Genomic DNA, 20,988 nt, shown 5'->3' with positions numbered 1-20,988 from the left:
GAAGATTGGATTGAGCATATGGATGACTAATTTGATCTGGCTCATTCATCTACAAAGAACAAGGCTATTATGGCTAAGTTAAAACTGAAGATTGGATTGAGCATATGGATGACTAATTTGATCTGGCTCATTCATCTACAAAGAACAAGGCTATTATGGCTAAGTTAAAACTGAAAAAGACAGTCAATCGTTGGTGGAGAGACCATTATACTGAGAACAATGTCAACCTTAATGCAGCAACTTGGGATTATTAAAAGAATCAACCAAAGAAAAATTATAGAACAAAGTATGTTGTTCATACCACATGAATGAGTTTCTTGATTGTACTCAAGGAACCAAGGACCTAGATTCATATTACCAGCATTTCTTGACCCTTGTTAAAGCCTTTTGTTTACAAACTTTATAGATGTCCTTGATGTGGGTAAACCCATTGAGCTCAAGCTATCAAATAGGGGAAAGTGAAAACTAGAGCTTGCTCCTCTCTCTGAAATCAAAAGACCTCATCCTGAGGATGAACAAATGTCAAGGGACTCCTGACAAAGAAGGGAGAACTTATTATGTATGAAGGCCATGCAAGATCATTTGTGTTACGCTAGTCTTGATCCTAACCATCAATTGCCCGTTCAATAACTCAAGCTTCATAGGATTGGTAGATAATTATGAAAGAAGAAACCTCAACCCTTACTGAAACTTTAGAAATTTTAGACCTAGAGTGCCTGCAGCTCAATAAACTTCACTCAATAGAGCTTCAATCAAAATCAAAGACCTTCTCAAAACCAAGGGAACTTTAGACCAAGAAACCCACCTTTTGTGCGTAATGGACCACCCAACAACAACAACAACAACAACAATGGAAATAACTTCAACCATCAACCTCGCCCAAGAGGAGGAGGAGGAAATCAAAGACCTCTGAGAAGAACCCCAGCCAACAAAGCTCAAGGTGCTAGAGGTCAAAGAAATCAAGCAAATGCATAAGTTCATGTTGCGATCAAACATCAAGGAGTGAATGAGCAACTTTTAGTAATTCAAACCCCAACAAAGTATCCAAGTAACCATTTTCTCTTATTGGTTGATTCTAGGAGTAAACATTCTTTCATCTCTCTGAGATGCATTAGAAACCTCATTTTCCCAAAACGCCACGATTCAGACCTCAAAGTGGAATTAGCTACAGGTAGGAAGGTTAAGTATTCTACTTTAGTGGGTGACTTGAATATTTTTTGGATGGTCACAACACTTCAGCTCACTTTAGAGTCTTGCCCATAGGAGTATATGATAAAATTCTAGGAATTGAATGTCTTAAGGCCAATGATGCTCACATACATTGTAAAAATGATTCATTGAATTTTGTAAATGCACAAAATTTTGGAGTTATAGTTACTAAGAAGCACAGACAACCTAAACTTCAACTAGTAAACTTTACCAAACTAATGAAGGGCTATAGAAAGAATAAAATCATTTATGCAGTCAAGCTTAACCCTGCAAAGAAAAAGGCAAACATACCTGAACCCGCGTGGCTAACAAAATTTGATGATGTATTTTTTGAAGAACTTTCACAGTTACCATCCAAGCATGAAGTTGATCATGCAATAGAGCTTATTCTAGGAGCTCAACTAGTTGTTTGTAGTTTATGCAAGAGTTGGTGTCTAAGTAGTAGAACTCAAAGAGAAACTTAATGTTTGTCCATGGAGTACTCATGTTCTTTTTAATCAAAATAAGGATGGTACTCTATGTCTTTGTATTGATTATTATGGATTAAATCAGGTAACATTCAAGAATAAGTATGCAATACCAAGAATTGATGAGTTACTTAATTGATTACATGGAGATTCTATTTTTACAAAAAGTTATCTTAAGTTTGGGTACTATCAAATCCAAATAAAAAAGGAAGGTAAACCAAAGGCTTCATTCAATACTCACTTTGTACATTATGAATTTACAATCATGCCTTTTGGACTTAAATGCTCCTACAACTTTCAATTGCCTTATGAACAATGTGTTTAGAGAAAACCTTGATGATTTTTTTTTTTGTCTTCTTTGATTTATTCAAATAACAAGGAAGAACAGTAATAACATGTGCAAAGAGTACTTGAATGTCTATGTTAAAATCAGCTAATGCTAAGCGTAGCAGATGTGCCTTCTTCACTGACAAAGTGGATTACTTGAGATTTATTTTATCTAAGAATAGTGTTTCTACTGATCCAAGTAAGATTGAAGCTATTGTAGCTAGAACTGTGAAATAAGTATGTGGATTTCTTGGCTTAACATGATGGTATCGTACTTTTATTTTGCAGTCTATGCTAAGATTGCATCTACATTACTAATACCCTTAAGAATACTAAGTTTTTTTCTTGGAATGAACGTGCTCAAGCTAACTTTGAGAAACTCAAAGAAGCTTTGGTGAATTCTCCAATACTATAGATTCCAAACTTCTCAAAGATATTCACTGTGCTCACTGATGCAAGTGGACAAGTAATTGGTGGTGTTATATCTCAAGACAAAAGTCCGGTAGCTTATGATTCCCGTAAGTTACATACTCATGAATTGAATTACCCTACGTATGATTTGGAATTGTTGGCCGTTGTACATGCTCTTAATATATGGCAGCATTATCTTGTGAAAGGAGATTTGAATTGTATATAGATCATAAGATCCTCAAGTGGATTTGCACTCAACCATATTAATATGCGGCAATGGAGATGGATGGAGTTACTATGAAAATATGTTTTTTAATTTCATATAAACTTGAAAAGGAAAATTTAGTGGCTGATACTTTAAGCAGGAAAAGTACTGTAACGGCTATTACAACCTCTACTACCTCTTTAATTGACCTTATTCATGAAGGTATTCCTCAAGATCCATATTATACAAAGATTCAATACTTAATCAACTTGAATAATTTCATACAAAAGCAAGAAAGGCAAATCAGAGGCTTCCATGTTGAAGTCAGCGATCTCTATTTCACTAAATGTGTGTGTATCTCAAACAATGATGAGATCAAACTTCAAATACTACGGGAAGCTCATGATATATCTATTGCACGACATCCGAATTACATTAAAACTTATGCTATTATAAGAAAGAGTGTCTTCTAGCTAGGATTGAAGTCTGATGTATTGAACTATGTCGCACGATGTTTGACATGTCAACATATTAAAGCTAATCAAGTTTGAAACCCTGTTAAGATTCAACCTTTTGATGCACCACAAATGAAATGAGAATGCAAATCCATAGATTTTATTACAAGACTTTCCACATCTCTAGGATATGACTCTATATTTGTGGTTGTTGATATGCTTACGAAAATGACCCATTTGTTCCGTGTCAAGAAAACATTTATAGCTAAGGATATAGCTCAATTTTTCATGAAAGGTGTCTTTATGTATCATGGCTTATCTCGTTGTATAATTTTGGATTAAGATGCAAAGTTCATCTCAATTTTTTTTTAAATGATAGTTGAGCTATTAAAAGTCAAACCTGAGATGGGGAGAGATGTTGGTAGATGTCTTGATAAAATGGGAATCAAAAATCCAACTGAAAAAGTAGGTCACAAAGCGGAGGATTGGAGACAATCCAAAAGAGATGTGAAGCCAGTTCCCATAAACAAGGCTGGTGATTATTACGAAGGTGAAGAGGAGAACACCATATTGCCCATAGAGTATCAAGGAATAGAAACAATTGATATTCTATATAATGGTGCAAGGATTGCCATTTCCACTAAAGGAATTTGGCAGAAATGGGAAATATGTGTCCTTAGACGGACACAAATGAAATTACACTTAGCTAATTGCTCTATTTGTTGCAAAGCCTGAGAGGCTCCCAACCCGCCGACAATAAGGTCGACATGGGGTCCTTGACAAGTCTCTAGTTCTAATAAAACTAAAGTCCTCAAGTAAGAAAATTTCAGGGAATAGACCTTTGCCATTGGCAATGGCTTGGGACTATAGCCATAGAAAAAGGCCTAGTCTTGTCTCGCAAATGGAAACGATACAAAATCTAAAGGTTGAAAAACGTTTTTGGCCTTAAAAATTTTGCAAATGGTCTAAGGCCCCTCATCCAACACTTTTTTCCCTCTATGTGAGTCAGGGCTAGTGGACTCCTCTTGCATTGAAGAAGTCATTTAACGACAGTGTGCAAAAATGGATAGTATCCTAAATAATAAAGTCCACTCACCCATGATCGACAACCTTAGTCAATCCCCACTTACTAGCCCACACTCACACACGCTACTTTGTTTTCTAATTACTGTTGCAATCTTTCAACACTTAAAATAATGGTTGATTTTAAGTTCCCATCATAGTGATTTGTTAAAACAAGTATTGAAAATAGCATCGGAAAACATTCCTTAACAAACCAAATCTTGAAACTTAAGAAAAGGTACTGTTACTTAGAATAGTTCTTAAAAGACCTGATCCGTACTCAGCATGTCTCAAGCATACCTATACATGGGTGGAAAATGGAAGCCTTTCTCATTCATAGTCTGGGGAGGAAAAACATCACCCGATGTTTGGGATGTCCATACGTCAAAACCAGTTTTCCATACAATCGAGCAGTTCCCCTAAGATAAAAATGATATCCTAAGATATATACAGACAAACATACACATGCACGGAGTAAAAACTTGGTGTTCATGGGGGTAGCTTGAAAAGACATCATTGCTCATCTCTTGAAGTGAAAATATTTCAAAGAATCAGAGGTGCCTTGAGATAAGTTGTCTTAAGGATGATTAACCCATTCTTTCTTAGATCAACCAGACTAGCCCAAGCATTTCTTTCCTAGGTTATAAACAATTGCATGATTGTTTCTTGGAAGACACCCTTTCAATTTTTGGCCAATTTTAACATTTTCTATGTCTTTATCCACTCTTTAATAGATGCAATGTTATAACTTAAAAAGAATTTGAACTACATAGGAAATTAATTTACAACCAAGACTCACATGTGACTGATCAAGAGTCTATTGAAGCTCATGGGCCCGAACACTCTTGTATGTACCTCGTGAAAATGTGAGGCCCTGGCCCTCTTTGTGCTATCATCCTCTTTGATTGGCTGAGATTCTTGGGTCCTCTTGGAAGCCATGATCCTTATCCTTATAAAAGGATGTCTAATCATTAGATAATTTATCCAAACTCAAACTTACCATAGAATTTCCATAACGTACTTCCATGAATTAACCTAATTACCTTTTTACTAAAATCCTAGGATAGTTGATTAGTTCATTGTTCTTTAAGCAGATTCTTGTGGGTGATATCATTCTTGGCCTTGTTTATACTTTAATTTAGCCCTAAGAATCCATGCCTAATTTTTAGAAACTAATCTACTAGCTTTTCCTTTAGTTTGTAGTCAAAATTAGTAACTTCTTAACATAGTAATTTCCTAACTACTTAAAAGCATAAGATATTTTTAATTTAGCCGTCTTATAAGATTTCTAAGCTCTAGTAATTATTTGAGTCATTTTTCTAATTTTCTTTCTTTAAAAAATACAAAAAATGGCTTATGCTGGGCTTAATAATTACTAGAGAAATTATCTAATGGAGATATATTTATCTGAGCTTTCTAATATAGTAATATACATGTAGAAACTATCTTAGAAATTTGTAAGTGAATTTGCTAATTATCCCCTTTACTTTTTACTAAAAATAAATAATTTAAGCAAAAGTAATTAAAAAATATAAATAAATAATTATGATGCAATTATCATGAGGTTCTAACACTTTATTTTTCCTTTGAAAATTATCTCACTAACTTTTAAATATACCTACTAATTATTTTGCTTAATTTTTAGCTAAAAATAGAGTATATAAGCAAATATAATTAGAAAAGCTAATTAACTAGTTATGAAATAATTACCATATATTTGTAAGACAAGATTCTTTCTCTTAAAAGTATCTCACTAACTTCTAAGCACATTTACTCTAATAATCTTGCTTTATTTCTAGCTAAAAACAAAGTATTTCAGCAAATGTAATAAGCATAACTACTTAACTAACTATGAAATAATTATTACGAGTTCTTAACACTATATTCTTGCTTTAAAGTTATTTCACAAACTTCTAAATATATTTAATTATTATCCTGCTTAATTTTTAGCTCAACATAGAGTATTTAAGCAAAGATAATTAGCAAAACTAATTAACTAATTATAAGATAATTATCACGGATTTTTAACACTATAAACTTTGTTTGAAAATTTTCTCACTAACTTCAAAACACATTTACTAACTATCTTGCCTAATTATGAGCTAAAAATAGAGTATTTAAGAAAAGATAAGTAGCAAAACTAATAAACTAAATGGGTAATCTCAAGTGATCCAAACCACATAAAAGCCACATAGCAAGGATCAAGGAATTGTGAGGGACATGTGTGTCAGGTTTCAATACATTGTGATACTAGAATACATGGATCACGATCCATGTCTCCCTATCACAGATTGAGCATAGATTCACATCACAGCTAGCACTGGTCTCTAGAATCATAGTGGTCTTTTCAAAATTCAATTTGGATTTGATTTGTGCAAATTACAAGCAAAATATAATTTTGTGTCGAAAGTGTGATAAGATTCTGCTTGCTTCAGAATTTGACTAATAGAGCGGCTGTAGACTTATAGCCACCAAGTGATTTTTGTACAGGTTGTGGAAATGAGAGTTTACATCTCCATTTGCTATTGTCTGGAAGGTTGGATGCACCATCAAACATAACAGGTGAGGTTTTTGTAAGCATAATTTTCTTGATGCATTTGATTGTGATCATGCAAGTTATAACAAAATAGAAATCTTGCTGCTAGAGGCCAAGTTAGTTGAATTTCCACTGAAGAGAGTTTCAATCAAGGAGCCTTACCAACCTTACAGCTGATTTTAGAGAAAATTACTTTTGATACCTCTTTAGAGAGATCTTATACCTATATGGCTAAGGAATCCAAAAAGTGTGAGTTTCAAGGAGGAAATCAAAATGGCAAGCGGACCATCACAATCAGCATCAAACATGAAACTTTTGCACCTACAATACCAATTTGAAAATGAACACGCGTGCTAAAATATATAAAGATGGTATGGATCATTAACTGCATGAAAATAGATGAGAGATCTAGTAAGCTCAAGCTCAAAGTACCCATAGAAAATAGTGGCAATCGGTACTTTGATGAGGAAGGAAACATGCATTTAGTTGTGCATAATCTCTTTGTTGTGGACAAGTAGGGATTAACAGGCACAAAGGAGAAGGTTGATGTCCAGCCTAAAGAGAAGCCACCAAAGTTGGACATTCCTACTCAAAGCTTATGTGAATGAATGTGGCTAACTCGCATCAACATGGACAGTATGCATGTGGGATTGTACAAGTATGATAACGGAGAGCAAATACTCTATTACATATGTGATGAACCCAATGTGAGAGAGTTAACAGAGCAAAAATGCTTGTATGTGTTCACATATGAAGTGGATAGGTGGTCATGCTAGACAATTATGTTTGGAGATACTCGGTAGTAAGTTGTAACAAGGAGCTTAAGAGATATATGTACTATGGAGGGCCACTTCACTAGTACTATGTCACCCCGAGCACTCATAGATCGACTGCCTATGAAATAACAACGCCAAAAAACATGAGTCCACCAAGAATTAGAGTGAAAGATTCATTCTGTCGGCCATACTTTTTGGAACCTAAACCTATGGGATCTTTGAATTCAAGGGTTCTTATGAACACACCTCGAGGTAGTGATATTCCAGACACAATTTTCAACACAAGGGTGCTTGAGATAAGAACTAAGCATAAAAGCGCAAGACTTGATGAGAGGGTAACTAACCGAACTCCCTCCAGAGCACCTATCAGTGGATATGAGGCAAGAGGCGTTATAGTACAAGAGCCTAGAATGATGAGAATGGTACCAAAAATGTGAACAAGGCGACCCTCTCAAGTTGCAAAGTGTGTGCCCAAGAAGTACAACATGTCAAGAGATTCATATGCACATGTTTTCATATCTAAGAGTGTCTTAAGAAATATAAAAACAAGTCGTGGATTTCCATAAGCAATACTAAGAATTCGGGTTTACATTGGAAGGAAGGGCATTGACTTGGCCCCAACCGTTGAATGGCTAGATTTTTTGAATATCGATCAACTCTTGCGAGAGTTGCACTAAGAGAGGAATCAAGCATAACATGGTTTTCCAAATCTATTATTTTAAACAAAAGGAGAACAAGAAGGTGAAGGAATCTTTGCTTGGCTTCAAACAATACATTGAGAGATGTTAAGTACAATGTTATCGCAAGAGGATTGATTGTCAATTCTCTTCATAGCGGACCTGAGATAAAAAACTCTCAAAAAGAACTTACACTTGAAGTCATGCACCACATTCAAACAAGTGGTAAAGAATTGTTGTATCTAGTTGAAAATTGTAAGATGTATAGAGAGGTAACGAAGGACATAGACACAAACATCAGTAGTGCCTCTTCTATAGTCAACAAGTCGGCTACAAAATGTGGCACTCCTACTTCAATTACACAAAACATGGATCAAGTGGTCGAAGAAGTGATCCGACGAATGAACCAAACATTAAAGCAAATCCTAATTTGAGACCACAACAACCACAAGCAGTCAATGCTTCAAGAGTATTGAAGTGGTGTGCCATTGACTAGAAATACACCAATCATGATATGAATGAGTGTTTTTACAACCAAAATTATGTAAGGGAAAGTCCATATGGACCTCCAACAGTGCCACACTTTCCACCACCTCTGAGGTACCAGATTGGGCCCAATTGAAACAACACAAGAAGGTGTGACAATCCACGACCTATGTTGGGCCAAAAATTTCCTTTGCCTCATGAAACTCAAGCTATTTTTTGACACACATAGTCGAAAAAACCACTCATAATATTCTAACCAATGATGCCACCAATAGTTTTTTACAAGAAACTTGTAGAAACCCATGTGAGAGAACCAGAGGGTGTACTGTATGCTACTGAGGATAGTCGATTTTGTGTAAATGCCAATAAAGCTACAAAACCTTCATATATGGCTCAAACATCTAGAAACCATTCACAATGGATAAAAATACACTCAAGTTCATAGCAAACCAAAATTACAAGCCTAGAGGATATCCTCCTAGGATAGGACAACCAATGGGAGCACCACCCACTTCCCAATCGGAAGGTCCATGATATGAATGTGGAGATGACCATTGGATACGAGGTTGTCCAAACAAGGGCCAATGAATGAAAATCTTTGGATTCTATGACGGTTGTGGAAGCAACCACCTACTATAACACTGTGCTAAGAGTCCAGACAACACAAAAAAAGTGAATGTGAATCTCGAGCGGTGAACCTTTGCGAAACTATTCATATCACGTGTGTTCAAAAGGTATTTTTAAAATCCCTTTATTGGCATGCTTAAGGTAATAAAATGACACCTTTTTCTTCAAGGAATTAAGGGTTTTTTCTAAAATCAATTTAAAAACCCCTTATGTTAATATAATCCTGTTAAAATTCTAAAATTTTGGCAAATTAAAAACCCATTCATTTGAACTCATGTGGTAACTTCCATGTCTCCTCGTAGACATGGAAGTTACCATGTGAGTTCAAATGAATGGGTCTTTAATTTGTCAAAATTTTAATATTTGAACAGGATTATATTAGGAAAAGGGGTTTTTTAATTGACTTTAGAGAAAAACCCGTAATTTTTTGAAGAAAAAGGGGTCATTTTATTACCTTAAGAGTGTAAGTAAAGGGGTTGCAAGTAATATGAATAGTTTCTTAAAGGTACATCCCTCGAGCCAATAGTTCCTCTCAAATTGCTGACTAGAGCTCAAGCTTAGGAAGATGCCAAAAATAAGCCAGTGGCAGATCAGTTGAAACTTCCAAAACCATACCAAATTTGAAGAGGGTCAGTGAGGACTCAACAAAAATCATGGAAATCAAAATGAGATAGAGTGAAAGCAAAGAGGCTAAGGGAAAACATGGCCTTGGAGACTGAGCTAAACCAAACGAAGGAATAACTCAGACGTGAACAAGAGAATAAAGAAAATGTCAAGGGAGCGAAAGACTTGAAGACTGTATCAAGAGGTTCATTCTTGGTTAAAAAGGTGAACGAGCATTTAGATGCTATGTTGGAAAACTACAAGGCAGCTTTGAAGAGCAACCAAACATTGAAACAAAGACTGCTAACCTATCTGCATCTTGAAATAGAAACCAAACAAATGGAAATGTGCAGAAGGCTTATAGAGATCACTCAAGCTCTAATGTAGCCAGAAACATTGAAAACCCCTGATCAAGTAGTTCATATGTCAAAAAAGGAAAACGCAAGCGCACTCAAGGAAAGCAACACAAAAAAACTAACTATAGTGAAAAAAGAAGGACTATTGGATACGAGGGTTGTTGCAAACACAACAGATGAGGCCAAATCTCTCGAGATGCTGCCCATTCCTAAAGTGGATGAGCCGTGGTGAAAATCATTATGGAAGAAAATCAAAAACCAAAAGGATGGTAGTGCCACACTGCAGTGAGCACCAATCCCTGAGGTCAACATGGATCATGAGATCTATCTTGGGGATACATAGTCGTTGTATGGGGATGCAGGGACCAAAGTATTTGTGGAGAGTAAACCAGTGACCATAAGAACGTTACCTTCCTTTGTACGGAAACATGAGACAAAATCAGAAGTGAGAATTGTGCCATCTCAATGGAATCCAATTCCAAAGATGACGGACACAAAAAGCTTGCACAATCTTATGTATTTCCCAATAAGATGCACCATTACTCTTACCAAACTTCTAAAATTCACACCACATCTGTGGAGACAAATGAGTAGAAATTTGGAAAAAATGGGGCTAAAAATCCATCCACAGGATAAACTTGTAGATGAATCATGGAAACAAATAAACCAAAGAGACCCAAAGTAGAGCTTGTACCCAGTGAATAAGGTGGGTGATTATTGCGAGGGCAAAGAAGGGAACACAATCTTATTGCTAGAGTATAAGGGAGTAAAGATAATAGCAATACTTGAGAGTGGGGCCAGAGTAGCCATTTCTACAAAGGGAATCTGGGAGAAATAGGAAAGGCCAGCTTTCAAAAAAACGCTCATGAATTTGCAACTAGCAGACGAATGTGCGAAGAGACACTTAGGAATGCTGGAACAAGTTATTATATCCTCTTGTAGAATAGAGTACAAGCACACTTTTGATGTAGTTGACATTGGAAAAGGCAACAACTTTGAGGTTATTTTGGGATGACCATTCATGCGTCAACTAAAAATGGTTCAAGATTGGGGCTGTGAATATCTTGTTGAGAGGAGGACCACACCTATACATTTTTTCTCACACTCATGTTTTTGTAAACACTTATTGTAATAAATGTCTTTCCAACATTTCATTTTTTTCATGGAGCCGATTCATTGTAATTAGCGGGACTCAATTGAGTTTCCAGCTTCTATTTCCCAAGTAGTTTCACCTGCTTATGTAACTAGATTAGAGATGTTTTCACACCTCCAAGGCTGAGGTATAAGAGCCAATTTTTGTAACCTAAGGACACAATTTTGAATCATTAATCAAGGTGAGTTTTTGAGCATCGTGACTGTGTCAAAGAGAGAGAGAGAGAGAGAGAGAGAGAGAGAGAGAGAGAGAGAGAGAGAGAGAGTCTATCCTCTTGCTACGCGAGCTACGGAGCCGCCATTGGAGAAGCGACACCGCCATTCTGTTAGCAACGGTGAGAGCTATGCACCGATACCAAGCGTGTGTGCATTCGGCTTCTATGCGAGGTGAGCTCCCACGAGCTTCTATGTGAGTTTTCTCCCTACCTGTGTGTCAAAATTGAGCGTGCCATATATCTATAGAACCGCAGCGATTAGAGCTACACATTAGTACCATTGGAGTCGAGATTCGGTCACCTGTATTTTTCGGCCTGTCTTCATACACGTTTACCGCACGGAGTGGTTACAGGTTGAGATTGTATTGTAGATTCATAGGGTATTGTCCTTACCTAGTGTAGAGACCCCCCTTTGAGTTTGAGGCTGATTTGATGACTCTAGATCATGTTTTGGATAGCATTTGTTCATAGTATGGATTTCAGTCACTTGTGTATTTGAGAACTTAGATTTGATTTCCTTGGTAGCGATTGTCATTAGAAGGTCGAGTAGGTGATTTGACACCCACCTATTTGTTTCCATGTGCCTGCGGGTCAAGCTCCATCCTCGTCTGACATTCTTGTTTGTCGGTTGAGTTCTCGCTATCATAGCCACCGCTAGCAGTGTAACCGCCACAACATTTGGCGCCGTTGCCGGGGACGAAAGCCCTAAGTAGGTGACCTTAGACTAATCCTACGAGGTGATTTGTTTTGTTACTTTGTATATTTTAGTTAGAAAGTTCTAGGAGTGGTGGACTCCGAGGATCTTTGAGAGGTACTAGGAAACTTGTGGTATTCCTGGGTCTTTCGTGTTTGACAGTTTTTTAGTTTAGATTAGATTGAGATTGAGGTATTTACTAGTCTGTGTGTGGCAGTGAAACTCCTTATACTCAAAATTGCAATAACCCATTTTATGATTAGAAGTAGCTTAGGTAGGACTTGATTTGATCCTGATCTAGAGCTATTAATCAGTGCTTTATTTGCTTGATGTGTTTGTTTGCATGTTAGATCACTAAACCGTTGATTTGGTAGTGAAACTTGCATAAACAAAGTTCAGAGAAATTTTCTGTGAGACTGAGTGTGCTGAGCACTTAGGAGAGCTCTTGGAAGAGTTCTGTGTTGAAAAACTGGAATTCTGTAACTTTAGACATCATACGCGTATGATGTCTTAGGGGCTAAACAGAGACCAAAACAAAAAATTTAACATTACTAGAGTGTTTAGAAGGGGGGTTTTACCCTAAGATCAACATAAAACAAGGGCTTTAACACTTCTAGAAACTCAAAATACCAAGTCAAGAGTGTAAAAAACGCAAAGAATAGGAAAATTTGATTCAAAGCTTATTTTTGCATTCAGACCTGATAAAACACTTGAAACTCAAAGATAAACACTTGAGAAGGCTTAAAATTGAAAACTGGCAAAATCTGGGACAAAAGACATCATACGCGTATAATGTCTTTTGGCACTTGCTCAAGTGATTTTTCAAATTTGACTTGACAAGGTTGTTACAAATACTGTGCAAAGCTTAAATATCAATTTTGGACTGAAATTGGACAAAAAGACATCATACGCGTATAATGTCTTTTTCCTAATTCTGGGCATATTTTGATATTTTGCTATCACAGATCCTTTGTACTAGTTGTATAGAGCTTGTATTTCAAGTTTCATGTCATTTGGATCACATTTGACCCCAAGTAAGTCAAAAATTGGAAAATTGCCAAGAAAAGCCTAATCTGGCCATAACTTGCACGAACAGAGTTCAAATTGAATTTTGTGAGTGGATAGAGCATAAGGGTGCTACTCGGAGTGAGCAAAGCAAAAATATCCAAAATCTGTGAAAAAAGACATCATATGCGTAGAATGTCTTTTTGAGCAAATCTGATACAAAATTTTTACTTAGGTAACATAAGTCTTCCAAGTGACAAAACAAACCATTTGACCAAGTATCATTCAGTTTGGATCACTTTTAATCACAGAGTATTGGGATAAACAAACTGCCGAGACTGAGAAGTTAGATTCCTCTACGGGGATTGATGAATTTGAGATCCGGTAGATATCTCCAGAACAACCAACCGAGACAAAGAGAACAACGAGTGTTATATCAACCGAGGAGAGTGTAAACCAAAGTGTAGTGCAACCATTAGAGCCGATCCTTGAAGGAAGTATTTTCGATACTCCTTCAGAGAGATCTTACGAGATTTTCATTGAACACTTAGGATACTTGAACTTAAAAGAAAGAGAAAACATGGCAGCAGGACCATCAAACCCTTCAGAAACAATGAAGCTATTGTTCATAAAGTATTAATACGAAAATGAGCAAGGTGCGAAGATCTACAGAGATGGTATGGACCGCTATTGTGTAAGATAGAAGACAGACCGAGTGAGTTCAAGGACTTAGTGCCTGTGAGCTATAGTGGAGATAGGTACCTAGATGACGAAGGTATTATGTACTTGGTGGTCCTGAATCCTAACATTGTGGACAAGTGGGGATTGATGGGCACAAAAGCCAAAGTAGATGAAGAACCCGAAGAAAAAGCACCAACAATGAGCTTCCCTGATGCGAGGTTAAGGCAAGAAAATGAAACTTCGAGAGTCAACACTGATAACATCTATGTGGGGCTATACAAATATAATAATGGAGAGCAAGATCTCTATTATAGATGCAAGGAACCCTACGTCGGAGAGTTGACAGAGCGGAAAAGACTTTATGTCTTTACCTACACAGAGGGATCAGAAACGAAGATTGTCGCATACGACAAGTATGGAAGGCAGTACTCGGCAATGGATAAAAAGGAGTTGGAAGGATATACATACTTTGGGGGACCACTCCATCAGTATTATGTCACTCCTAGCTCACAAAGACCAGCACCTACAAATGTAGTGCCAGACCCTATAGCAACAAGTGGAATAGGAAGAACTCATGTGGCTAATTCTTTCAGTCAACCTCAGTATTCTATGCCAAACCCAATGGAAACATTACATTCTAGAGAGTCAATGGCTACAAATCGAGGTAGTGCAGTTCCATTTCCTACACATACTACGGTAGGTCCGATGTTTGCAGCAGCACCATCACATTTGCCTCCTAGTAGTAGATTTGTGGCAAGGGAGCCAACTAGAGCAGCCCATGAAGTCCATGACGCAAGAGAAAGTTTTAGTCGGGATACAGGAGCAATGAGATTGGTGGCAGACAATAGATGCATGAGACCATCTCAAGTGGCCAAGTGTATGCCGAAGAAGTATAGTGGCTCAGGAGATCCGTATGCACATGTCTCACTATTTAAGCAAGTCTTAAGAGCTGAGCAGATAACATATTTCCACACACAATACGAAGGATTTGGTCTTACTTTAGAAGGGACGGCATTGACATGGTTTCAACCACTGAACGATGGAGTTTTTCATGACATTGACCACTTGCTGCGAGAGTTTGCCGAGGAATTTTTGAAAAGAGGGATAAAACACAACACGGTATCCCAAATATATGCTTTCAAACAAAAGGAGCAAGAAAAGGTGAAGAAAGCTTCCCTTCGCTTCAAACAATTCATAGAGAGATGTCCAGTACGGGAACGACCGCAAGATGATAGACTATCTGTCCTCTTTATAGAAGGGCTGAGAAATGACACTCTCTAGAAAGACTTGCACCTGAAAGCTTGTACAAGTTTTGAGCAAGTGACCAGAGAAGCATTGTACTTAGTGGATAACTGTGGGGTTTATGGAGAGGTGACAACAGATACGGATGTCGCATCCAGTAGCTCGTCATCCATATCTAGCGATACCACCACTAAGAATAATGTCCAAACAACAACAGTGCTGAACATGGAACAAATGATAGAGGATGCTATAAGGAGATAAGCACCATACCCTAAACCAATGCCAAAACTAACAAAATGGTGTGCGATTGAACAAAATTGGACAAATCACTCAACAGAGGAGTGTATTACAACAAGGGTTATGTGAAGGAGTGTCAGTATGCGCCTCCACATCAAATAGCACCACCTCAGGTACATCCAGTACCTCAATACCCAACAGGAAACGTACCAGGACCTATGCGGATAGAAAGAACACAGCCGGTATTGGGGCAACAACCACCTTTACTAGGAGCGAGACCAGTGGGAATTAGATATGCACCCACCCTAGAGAATCAGGAAGAACAAGCTTTAGTGCCTGTTTAGACTTATTACGAAGATTTCGGTGCACACATGGCTCCTACTGTCTATTACCCACCTGAAGAACCAAAACAACCAAAACCTTGGAGCATGATAGCAAATGTTGGACCACCAACAGCCGCACACGCCTCAAATGAAGAGAGGTATAGCCTGGACGCAAGAACACTTATGTTCATAGCTCATGGAGGGTTGTCAGGCCAAAGACCAACTTATCCACAAAGGGTAAATCAAGGGACACAAAGACCTGCATTAGGACCCTGTTATAAGTGTGGAGGTGACCATTTGATGAATTTTTGTCCACACATAGAGATCATTAGAATAAATGCATATTGCGCAGAGTGTGGTGTCACTCACTTCATTGAGGATTGTTCAAAGAATCCCAACAAAGTGCAAAAGACGACATTGAACATGCTAGAGTCGACTCCTACTAGCAGTGGGTCTAAAAATGAAACTCTGATACCAACGCAAGTTGTTACTAGAGCTCAAGCAAAGAAAACCACTAGAGAACCAGAGAATGGAAAGTCAGAGACTAAATTGTCTAGTCAAGGACGACGAAGCCATAGAAACACATGGAAAGCTATGAAAGCACGCATGAAACTGAAAAAAGAACAGCAAGACGCGATTCTAGCTGACGAATTAAAACAAACAAAAGACAGATTAGAGAAACTTGAGAGTCAAAACCGAATATGGGAAATGGACTCTGAAAATCGAAACTGAAGAGCGTCAAAGAGACAACGAGCGTGAGCTCAGGGGGATTAGTGTTAGTCGACAAAGTACACGAACCATTGGATGCACTGATGAGAGCTTACAAAGAGAGATTAAAGAGCAACCAAACACAAAAACAATGGTGGTTGACTTATCCAAACGCGGAATTGGAAAAGCAGAGACTCAAAATGTGTCAGAGAATGATCGAGATTGCACAAGCCTTGTTAGAACCACCTAGAGAACCAATGAATTGTGGAGCGGAAAACCCAATTCATCAAGAGACTATCCTCTCCCGGATAGTTGAAAAGCCTAATAGTGCACAAAAGACTGAAAAAATGCACGGGGATGAACGTATAGTGATGAACACAATAGATCAAGAAATAGAGAGTTTTCATCTTCTGATACAGAGGTCTTACGGAAGAGATGAGGATTACAATGAGTTTTGGAAACAAGTGAGAGAGGCAAACTTTGCAAACGAGCTGAGTTGTCAAGCTAATCAGACTAATGGGAAAAAGGACATCAGAATTCCTCCCATAGAGGATTTTGAGGCAGGATCCTAAGTGGACTTAAATCTGTATTCTTACTAGGGAGATGGTGGCTCTGTTAAAACAGTAGAGAGTAAACCTCATTTGTTGAATACCTTACCTTCATACTTAGGAGAATATGAAGCAAAATCTGAGATTAGAGCGCTTTCCTCATGAGGAATCTCTTCAGAAAACGTTATGGACTCGCAAGGATTGATAGAGATTTTGTCAACACCAGTGACATGCACTATCACCGTAGCTTAGCTTTTGAGACTACGACCAAACATGTGGAAAACTGTAGGAAAATGCTTGGAGAAATTTGGGATAAAAGACCCAACTGCAAAACTGCAAGAGGGCATACGAGAGCTGAGTAAGCCACAAAAAAAAACGCTAAGCCTATACCTTTGAACAAGTTCGGAGAGTATTGCGAAGGCGAAGAGGGGAATACAACCTTACCAGTTGAATTCGAGGGAGTTAACACGATGGCAATACTTGACAGTGGGGCTGGGGTAGCCATTGCTACGAAAGAAATCTGGAAAAAATGGGAAAAACCGGCAATAAGAAAAACAAGGTTAAAACTCCAACTAGCGGACGGACATATGGAGAGACCTTTGGGACTATTAGAGAAATTCGTAGTGACTTCTTGCGGAATTGAGTACGAGCATACTTTTGCTATTGTTGACTTTGGCAAGGAGAATAACTATGATATTATACTTGGAAGTCCGTTCATGAGACAATTGAAAATGGTCCTGGATTGGGGTTACGACCACATATACTTGAGAGATATGGAAACCACTACTTGTGTGAACCTAAAAGACCATAGCTACAAGGATGTGAACCGAACACCAATTGAAGAGTTTGATTCAGCTACTTTGGCAGGATCAGAGTTTCCAGCTTGGTTAGGCAAACCCAAAGAGTTATGGATGTGTGGAGCTTCGAACTGTGGAAGTCTGAAGCGCGAAGAATGTGTTTTAGAAAGGGTAATTGAAGACGAAACTTACCTTTCTAGAGGATGCACTTGAACCATTAATATGGACACACATTCTAGCAACCCTAGATGTTTGTGCAATTCAAGATGGTCCACAACAAAGTTCTGTGATAAAGATGGATATGATGTGGTTCCGTACTTCATGATGAGAGCTGTACTCGAAAAGGAGACTAAAAATATTGATACACCAGACAAGGAAGATGAAGAGGATATGTTTCACGACATTTCCGATCATCCAGAATGGGAAAATGAAGCTGACAATGAGTCCAGAGACAAATCAAGCGAGAACAAGGAAACCATAAAGGATGTCAGATTCTACGACTTCCCAAATCAGATTGAAAAACGCTAGAAACGCTACAGAGAAAAGAGAAAAACAAAAGGGGTTAGAAACAATCCGATGCCTAGGATAAGAGGGAAAAACCAATTCCTAATTCTAGTAAAGGTGGAAGATTGTGTCAAGGACAAGATTTTTGGAAGAATGAGAGGAAATGTGGAAAGCTTACAAAAAGACAAACGAAGCTCAAGAAATCGAGTTCAAACCAGTGAAACGAAAACTGAAATAGATAAAGCCGAAAAGAACATGAGAAACAAGCAAAACAAAGAGTCCAAATTAGAATCCCGAAACAAGTACAGAGAGTTAAAGAAAACTCTGAAAGAAGTTTGGACGACTGAAATCGAGAGTGGTGAGGACAAAAATGCCAACATCAAGGGAAACATGGGTGTTCCCTCTCACTACAGGAAATTTACGATAGAGGATAGGAAGGTGATATTAACCCAGCCTATCAGAGAAAGAAAGGAGAACGAATCCTATGATGGAGCGGAGGACGCTAAAAAGGTTTATTTAGCAGCTCCAGGAGAGGAACCGAGACTGGTATACATAGCTACAGATTTGTCTCCGAAAGAAGAAGAGAGACTTTTGAGTCTTCTCAGAGAATACAGGAATGTGTTTGCATGGTCGTACAAGGACTTGAAAGGAGTCGATCCATCAATATGCCAACACACAATTCATTTGAAACAAGACGCTAAGTCTAGCAGGCAGAGACCATACACGTATAATGACACATTTTCTAAGCGAATCAAAGAAGAAATAGAAAAGCTAATGGAAGCTAAATTCATACATGAGATTCAACACACGGACTGGGTATCTCCGATTGTGGTAGTGCCTAAGAAAAACGGGAAACTCCGAGTGTGTGTCAATTTGAAGAAAGTAAATGATGCGACAATCAGGGACAATTATCCCTTGCCAATAACTGATCATGTTCTAGAACCATTAGGAGATTTCGGAGGTCTTTTGGAGGGCCTTTTGGAAGAGAGAGGAAAATAAGCTCCTCCAATGAGAGAAGAGCCTACGTTACGTAGAAAAATAGATTGATATTAACAAAAATATAAAATGTGTCACTCTCCTCATTTAATAATCTAGTGGTCCTTGAAGACGAGCACTCTCTTTCATTTAATGCGAGCACCTTTTTCAGAAGGTAGATGCGGTGCATTTGATACAGGATACGTCATCACAAGAACTCAAAAAGTCACAAAACTATCAAGTGGTGGAAGATTTTGAAACTTTTGATATTGTCAAAGCGTCCGGAACGCACATATCTCCTAGAAATGAATGTCCAATTGCCTCGCTCAGACATCCAAAGAGGCAAAAAAATGTCAAAAATCCCTAAAGGAACATTTTACTAACGGCGCGCGAGGGGCCATTCCAAAATTTTGTAATGCCTCCTCGCGCGCCGCTAGTAAAAAGCCCTTTTTTCCTCTTTTTAGGGAGCTTTTTGAGAGGAAAATGTCCAAAAACCTCTAAAAAGGGCCTTTCTGGAAAGATAAGTGTCCAAAAATCACTAAAAGGAGCTTTGTACTAACGACGCATAGAGGGGCATTCTAGAATTTTGGAATGCCTCCTCGCGCGCCGTTAGTAAAAAGCCCCTTTTTCCTCTTTTCAGGGAGCTTTTTGAGAGGAAAATGTCCAAAAACCTCTAAAAAGGGGCTTTCTGGAAAGATGAGTGTCCAAAATTCACTAAAAGGAGCTTTGTACTAACGGCGCGCAGAGGGGCATTCTAGAATTTAAAAATGCCTCCTCGCGCGCCTTAAGTAAAAAGCCCATTTTTTGGGGTTTTTTGACATTTTTTGCCTCTCCGGTTGTCGGAATGAGACAAGTAGACATTCATTTTTAGGGTATTTTGGCGTTCCGGACGCATTGGTGGTGTCAAAAGCCTCAAAATCCATCACTATTTGACAATTTGTGACTTTTCAACTTTTAGTGATGACGTAAGCTGCATTGAATGCGCCGCACCTGCCTCCTGAAAAAGACGCTCGCATTAAATAAAAAAGTGACCGTTTTCAAGGACGATTGGAAATATAAATCTACTTTTTAGAATGTCTGGTTGTCCTTTTGGACGTACTCACAAGGTGCAAGTGCATTTTATAAAAAGTTTCTAGAGAGAGAAATACAATTTCTTACAAGGCCCTCCAAATGACCTACGAAATTTTCTAATGGTGTATTGGGGAAAAGAGCATATTTCTTTCTAGATGGATTTTCAGGATACAATCAGCTTGCCATTGCGCCAGAGGATCAACACAAAACAGCTTTTGCAACGGAGTGGGGAATTTATGCATATCGAGTAATGCCGTTTGGTTTAATTAATGCTCCCGCAACATTCCAAAGGCTGATGACGCATGCATTCAAAGAGTACTTGAGGTTGTTTCTAGAAATATACATGGATGACCTGTGTGTACACTCTCTTCTGAGAGATGAGCATCTAGAACACCTAAAAAAGGTATTCGACAAATGCATGACATATCACATTTGTCTCAATCCTGAGAAGTGTGTTTTTATGGTCCAACAAGGCAGAATTCTGGGACATATTTTCTCACATAACGGAATATCCACGGATATGGAAAAGATAAAAGTAATAGTGGATATGCCTAGACCAACCAACATGAAACAAGTGCAGAGCTTTATGGGAGATTGTGGATATTATAGAGGATTCATTTACATGTAGGCTATAATAGG

The sequence above is a fragment of the Adiantum capillus-veneris genome, chromosome 12 (genome assembly GCF_014529385.1).
Source record: "Adiantum capillus-veneris isolate H3 chromosome 12, ASM1452938v2, whole genome shotgun sequence".
Taxonomy (NCBI): domain Eukaryota; kingdom Viridiplantae; phylum Streptophyta; class Polypodiopsida; order Polypodiales; family Pteridaceae; genus Adiantum; species Adiantum capillus-veneris.
Note: the sequence above shows the minus strand (reverse complement) of the source record.